The sequence below is a fragment of the Gavialis gangeticus genome, unplaced genomic scaffold, assembly GCF_001723915.1.
Source record: "Gavialis gangeticus isolate Ggan-Ray unplaced genomic scaffold, GavGan_comp1, whole genome shotgun sequence".
In the NCBI taxonomy this organism is placed as follows: Eukaryota; Metazoa; Chordata; order Crocodylia; family Gavialidae; genus Gavialis; species Gavialis gangeticus.
In genome coordinates this window covers 8,368,561-8,375,654 of record NW_017729027.1, presented here as the reverse complement: position 1 = coordinate 8,375,654, position 7,094 = coordinate 8,368,561, and the positions used below count along the sequence as shown (strand labels likewise).

Genomic DNA, 7,094 nt, shown 5'->3' with positions numbered 1-7,094 from the left:
CAACTTACTGATTTGGCACATAAACACACAGCCCTCCAGATTTAAATCTGCTATCACCAGCCAGTCTCTGCAGACATTTTAGGAGTGCACAGATAGTCCATTGCATCAGTGTCCTAAGCAGATGGGAAGTAAAGGTGGAAACTGATGTACCATCTTTAGAGACTTCTTGTATGGGAAGAGGCCCTGAGGGGATGGTATGATAAATATAATCTTTGATGCCACAGAAACTGAATAAGAAACAATGTAGTCATGTTGCTTTTCTCATCTTATATGGGGCAAGATGGGCAAAACAGATCATCAGGGACACTTTCTCAAGGCTAAGAATAAGAAACAACAGAGGCAGCCCAGAAACAGAGAAAAAGACCTCTCTGTGAACAAGGAGTAGGCCAAATTGAATTTTGCAATGACAGGGAGATGCAACTCCTGGAGTTCAGGAACAGCATTGCTAGAAAGCATAGCAAGCTCTATCAAAGTTTCCAATCTCTCTCCTTTGGCACAGCACTACAGCAACTACAACTCCACTCCCATACCCTAGAGAACTCCTCTTTGAGGACACTCAACCGCAGCTCCTTCCTTCAGGATATTAAGGCCAGCACCTTGGATCCCATCACAGATGGGATTCCTGCCCTAGCATTCAGCCCTTGAGATTCCACAAGGGTGACCAAGCAGAAAATCTGTGGCAACAAACAACAGTAAATTGTTGAAAGCTGTGTAAACAGATTATCTCAAACTATGTTAACTATTTTCACCACTTTACTTTTATTTTTGTTTCTAATACTTTATTTTTTGCAGTTTCTCATAGCTCCTGTGTTTGTACTTAAGTTTTTGCAAAAACAGAATGTTTTATTTAACCAGTGTTTTTATGTAAATGTTGTCATGAAGAGCATAGCCTGCAAATCACAGAATACAGTCCTACATGAACAGTATGCTAGCTAAAATAGGCAACAAAAAACAACTAGAGCTTAACCATATTCTATAAAGTGAATGAACATTGTCCACAACATAAAACGTTCCGTAATAGCACACAAAGTATGAATGAAGCAGACCCCATTCTGTGCAAACACAGTCCCCACACTTAAAATATTTCATGAAATAATCCATAGTATTTTCAAGATATAATCCATTGAAAGTTATGCAAAGTATAATAAAAACATATGGTACTGAAATTCAAAATTAGCTCCTGTCCTTAAAATAGGAACACAAAATATTGCTAATCACATGCCCTACGTGACTGTCGTTTTGGAGAGTATACCCCAGTGGCTGTTCATGGGGCTCTAAAAATCCAGACTTTTGTCTCTTTTTGCTCTCCCAAAGATTGTACAACATACAGCATGCAGTTGTAGGTTAAGACAGTTATGGCTCAGCAGCCTCTCTGAGGCATGAGACAGCATCACCTGACTATCATCATGGAGCTGCTTACAGGACAGTTACAGTATTTGTGTGTATAGCAGACAACACTGGTTACAAGACAGTCCCCCAATAATTTGATTCTATATATGGAAAAAAGTATAAATTTGTTATAATTTTGCAGGTATAGAATCTAATTATTGGAGGTTTATCTGGAATTTGTTCCCCACCTAACCCTAACCCCCTCCCCCCGACTCCAGCAGGGAAAATTAATCTGAGGGAATCATGTAGCGCTTTGCTTTCTGCTTTCCCCCAGCTTTTTCCCTTGGCAGCCACTTCCCCGCCTCCTTACTATGAGACCATGCTCTCCCTGAGAACATGGAAGTGAGGAGCAAATTTCAAAGCAATAACCTTGAAATTAAATATAGATGTAGCATTTTGCATATAGTACACATTCATTTAATTGATCCAGAATTGAGGCATGTCACCTTTTCTTGAAATTGCTGCAAGTTTTAAAACAGGGACCCCATAAACACTTCTGAGCAGCACTTGGGTACCTACTTGTACAGTATGTGTGTGTGTGCTTCAGATACCACCCCACAAAGGATCCATGTCCTAATTAGTCCCCACTCATGACTGGACCAGATGTTTTTGTCACAAGTCCTGGGATACTCCAAAATTTTATATGTAGATTAGGTGCAGACTGGACAGTCTGATCTAGCTTCACTTCATGGATTAATGGGGCCACACTATGCAACAGGTTGAGAGGGGGGGGCAGAGGAATTCTGAGTGAACATTATTCAATGTCATGTCTCACCCTAACTTGAAAAAAGTCAGCAGTGAGGGGACAGCACTTAATGGGCACTGTCATATATCTTATTCAGCTGGGCTACATTAACTTATTCCTGTGCTAGGTTCCCATCAGCATGTTTGCCCACTGTGGGCCATATGTTTTATAGTCATGCTCAGTGTTGACTGCAATTAAACAACTTCATAGCTGGTTTCCATTGCTGAGCACATGCTGCTTTTGACTGCAGTTTAATGAAAAACAATGTTCTTAGTGAGATTTCCTTGTATGCAGTTATAAGGTACCGGGATTTTTTTCTCCATACAAATTGGGGGGAGACCTCATCTTGTATGCAAGTAAATCTAGTAAAAAGTTATTTTCTATGATGTAACTGTCCAGAGTTTCATCAGACAGGGCAGCAAAGGTAAAGGGGAATGTCAACACCGTTGATCTCCAAACTAATTGTCATAAGGGAAAATCTACTTTTTCTCATAAAAGAAAAGAGACACAAGTTCTAATGATCCTGGCATCGTGAACCCTTCAGGACTCCTTCGCATCCTCTATTAATTCAGGTAAACCCCCCAGGACAGTCAACCCAGTGTCACAGTACAATGGAGTCCCTTTCTACTTGTGCAATCTCATGCCTGCTGCAGAGGGCAAAAAAATACAATCATGGGTTCTATCCAAACAGCCAATACAAATGGGAAACAGTATCAGCAAAGCCATCAGGAACCTCCTGAAGATTGCCAAGACTTGTGATATGCACTGACATTACCTTCTAAATACCATCACACATCTTCCCCACAACCCCGCTCCCCCCGCCCAATTTGATCTGCCTGCACCAAATCAATAGTGTAGCAATAAAGATGGAGAGGGAATCAGCTTCTAGGTGGCAATGGCCATGTTGTACTGGACAAAAAAAGCTTTCATGTTGATGTAGTTGCCTCTGCAGCTGCATGGGAAATTTAGTGCAGATGTTGAGAAAAGTGCCCTTAGTCATCCTAAAATTCTGCTGTCACTGCAGGAGATGTCTTCACCTAAATTCTCTCCCCAACTTCACATTTATTTCACAAGTCCAGAAATGATGACACTAAGCCAAATGAAACTGCTCCAAGAAAAGTTCTCCTTGAAGCAGCTGGTCTATGTCCTCCTCCTCCAATTCCACCTCTTCTCCTTGTCTTGCTCCTTGTCCTCCCAGTGAAGTTGGAGGCAGGCTAGTTGCTGGGGATGCTGCCAAAAATCACTGCCAAAGCTGCTCAGTAGAGCCAGGGTTGGCTTGCAAAGCTGGAGCCATTCAAAAGTGAGACGAAACATCTTCACAAGCTACTGCATATTTGTGTTAACCAGCATCACAACCCAGAGTGCTGTTTCATTCATCCTTGGTAGCGGCAGTTTGAAAAAGGTGCTAAGTAGATCCAGAAAGAGACAGATTATGAGATGATGGGAGAAAAATCATGGGAATTTATCAGTTTGTCTGGATCCAGAAACCCATTTCTAATACATAGACTATATGCAATTCTCACTTGGGGAAAATAAAATGATAGAAATTGCAGCTATGATCCTGTGAGATGAAGAAATGAATCTAGTCAAGCAAAATAATAACAATACCAAGACAAATATAGTTAGTCCACTTCTTCTTGCTCCTTTTATGGGGATGATTTTTGTGTGTCAAAACTAACTCCCAAGAATTTTTTGTACAGCATTGTTTTTCAAACTATGGTAAATGAACCCCTGGGGGTATGTAGTGAACTTCTAAAGGTTACATTAGGGGAGCTCAACCTCTGGCCCATGAGCTGAACACAACCCGCAGAGCAATAAGTATCCAGCCCTCAGGGCCCCCCATGGCTCAGGAGATTTTGCAGTAGGGAAGCGGTGGCAGTTAACACAGCCACCCTCCCCCATGCCAAAGTCCCAAACCCCACGGCCCCAGCAGCAAGTTGGGGCAGGTTGGAGCCTCCCGTCACTCCTGAGGCTGGATAAGGCTGCACCATGTGCCTCCCCCTGGGCTGAATGGGGCTGGGCCATGCTCCCTTTTCCACATGGGGCCAGCTTGGGGTGGCTAAAGCCCCCACTGCCCCCCACCCCTCCTCGGGCCAGGTAAAATCCCCATGGAACTGGGCCACACCTCTCCCTCCCCACAAGGCTGGGTTGGGGCTAGGCCATGTGGGGTTGGGCTACACAACCTCCCTTCCCCCCACCCCAAGGCCATGTTGGAACTGGGATGCACTCTGGCCTCCTCCACACAGCTGAATGGGACCCTCCCATGACTGCCTCATGCCAGATCAGGACCATCAGCCGGATCCAGCTGACCCATGGATGGCTTTGGCACTGCCCATCTGGTCTGCTGGCCAAAAAGGTTGAGCCCCACTGGGTTACGTGAAAGGATGGAATGGGAGAGTAGAAGGGGAAAAGGCAATATGAATGAAGGAAATCAAAGAAAAATACTGGTAATCAACTCTGCATAATCATTTAAGTTGTTGATGCATTTACAGTGCTGCTGTAGGGACGTAAAGTGTTATTTTTTAAGATATGTAACTGGGAATCATAGCAATACAACAAACTTTAACAGGGGCATGCAAACCAAAAAATAGGAGCACCTGTGTTATACATCAATGCTACATTTGTTTCACTTTCAGCTGAAATGCTAAATAATTTTGCTCATGAGACCTGTTGTCCTAATGTAACTTTTCAAGGAGTAACCTCAGCTACACTCCACATAAGTTCTGGTTTTATTTGTACTGGAATAACAGAGACAGGAATTTGGCTCAGGGATCATTTCCTTCATGATTTGTGCCCCTCCACAGAAAAATTATGTGGAGTCTCAGCAAACTCAGCACCAGGGATGGTGCAAAAGACATCTTTCATGCTGAAGAAACAGGGAAGAATATTCTCCAGAAGCCACCAATCTCTGAAATTAAGGGATATCTGTTTAAGAAGCCCTGTGCCATCATGCTGCCTCTTGGCTTCTAACGTCTAATAAATAGCTTTTCCAGGTCAGGTACTGCTCCTGGGTGTTCAACCTTCTATCTGAAAGGGCATTTTGAAAGATAGAAAAAGTTGTACTTATCCATTTTTGGTAATGGCTATCTGCTTCTGCTTGTGACAGGTAACACATTTCTGTCATTTTAGGTTAATAATTGTATAATTTATCGCACCCCTTAATTGCTCTGAGAAACTGCACTTTGACTGCTGTTAGGTAGCACATGCCTCGTAACTGGTTTTATACCATGCCTTGTCCCTGCATCTGTGTTAAATTACATTGTCCATATAAGTAAATCAGTAAAGCTTTTTAAATAGTTGATCCGCTCCAGGCAAAATGACTTGTTTTTCCCATGAATTGATGCATGCATCTTTTCATCACTTGCAACCATCTTCACTTTTGCAGAAGTGGTCTTTTATGATAATCGATCATGATTGTTTGGGTGATGGCTATAGACTAATTAGGGTCAAATCCCTGTTGTGCTAGGCACTGTACAAACACAGAGGACTGGATAGCCACTGTCTCAGAGCTTGTAATCTAAATTGCTGAGATGGATGCAGGCAAAGAGAAAGGGATATTTAATTTCAGTAGCATAATAAGAGTGGGGCCACTGGGGCAGAAACTCTAGTCACTGACTTGGGAAGCAGGGAAGAAAAAGAATCACTGCCACCACAGGCACACTATCATGCCAGTGTCTTGGTTGCTACTGCAGCCACTCTGCTGGTTTCATTGTCTGGCCAGCTTCTCCTTGCTGCTTCTTTCCCAAAGCCCACATGGCACAATGAAAGATCCTTTTAGTGTTTACAGCAACTCATGTTACTGACAGGCATTTCCTTTGATTGCTTATGTGTTCACCTACTAAAAACACTAACTTACCAAGACTCCTTTAAAACACTGCACCTGATGAACAAAAAAATAAGTTAGTTTAATAAGCATTAGTCATTATCAAAGGTAAAATCAATGCAATGGATTGAAAAAAGAAAAAAGGACTGGGAATAATTTATCCATTTTTGCTTGTAATAAAATGTAATCCCTAACAGATTTGTTTTAAAGAGCTATGGTCCTATTACAAAAGGCACTGTGTTCCAGAGATCAGCTAGCCATTTCTTCTGGGCTTTGTGTCATAGCTCCCACTGAGCTTTTAAACCAGCTCATCCTAATTTAGCAGACATGAGATTATTTCTGCTGTGCAAATGAGAAGCAAAGTTAAAATTAACTGTTCCAGTGTGTTCAAAAACAGGTAAATAAAGGCTTAGGGGTTTTGCGCATCATGTATGTATGCATGTATGTATATATGTATGTTCCAAAATAGATTGTTCAACAAAAGTCTGTTATAGAAAGTTTACAGTGCAGAAGTAAACTTTAAGCTTCCTTCAGTCAAATTAGACTATCCAAGCACAGAAAGTACACGCTACAGAAATAAAAGCCTGTATTTACTGCATTTCACAACAGTCAGTCATGTGTTTATACTGTACCACTGTACCTAGCTCTGTGGGGACCCAGCCTGTGTAAATGATTTTAAGAAATAAATGTTATGACATATTATACTAAGCCAGATGAGTCTGGTATCTGGCAGTGCCCTACATCAAATGTTTCAGTGGAAAAGGAAAATCTCATATGCTTTGCCTTCCTCATGACATCGAGCTGCTGGTGATTTTTGTTAGTTTATTTTTAACAAATGTTTTCTTTTTAATTTTCAAATGTTTATCTTAGGAAGTGGTTAAAAGAGCAGCTTCAGAAATCTTTCATTGACAATCTGATGAGTGAAAATGAGAAAGAAAAGTCTAAGGCAGAAAAATAGCACATTCTTTCTTCTATAATGAACCATATTTAAGTATGGAAATCAGTCACTTCTTAAATTATTCTTTAGCTTTTTAGAAACACTTAGTTCTTCCTTTTTATCTGTAGACAAACCCACACATTTCTTAAGTGTGGTACATAATTCCTCTCTCTCCCTGCTAATGAGGACCACATTGTGGT

The 7,094-nt window shown here is 41.5% G+C and overlaps 1 long non-coding RNA gene across 1 annotated transcript in view; it reads left to right on the top strand.

Moving 5' to 3' along the window:
* Nucleotides 1-851, top strand: part of LOC109299917 — a 50,731-nt gene extending 49,880 nt beyond the window's left edge. The window contains exon 2 of the long non-coding RNA XR_002098056.1: nucleotides 500-851. This is a non-coding gene — a long non-coding RNA (uncharacterized LOC109299917). The remainder of the gene's footprint in view (nucleotides 1-499) is intronic.
* The last annotated feature ends 6,243 nt before the right edge of the window (nucleotides 852-7,094 follow it).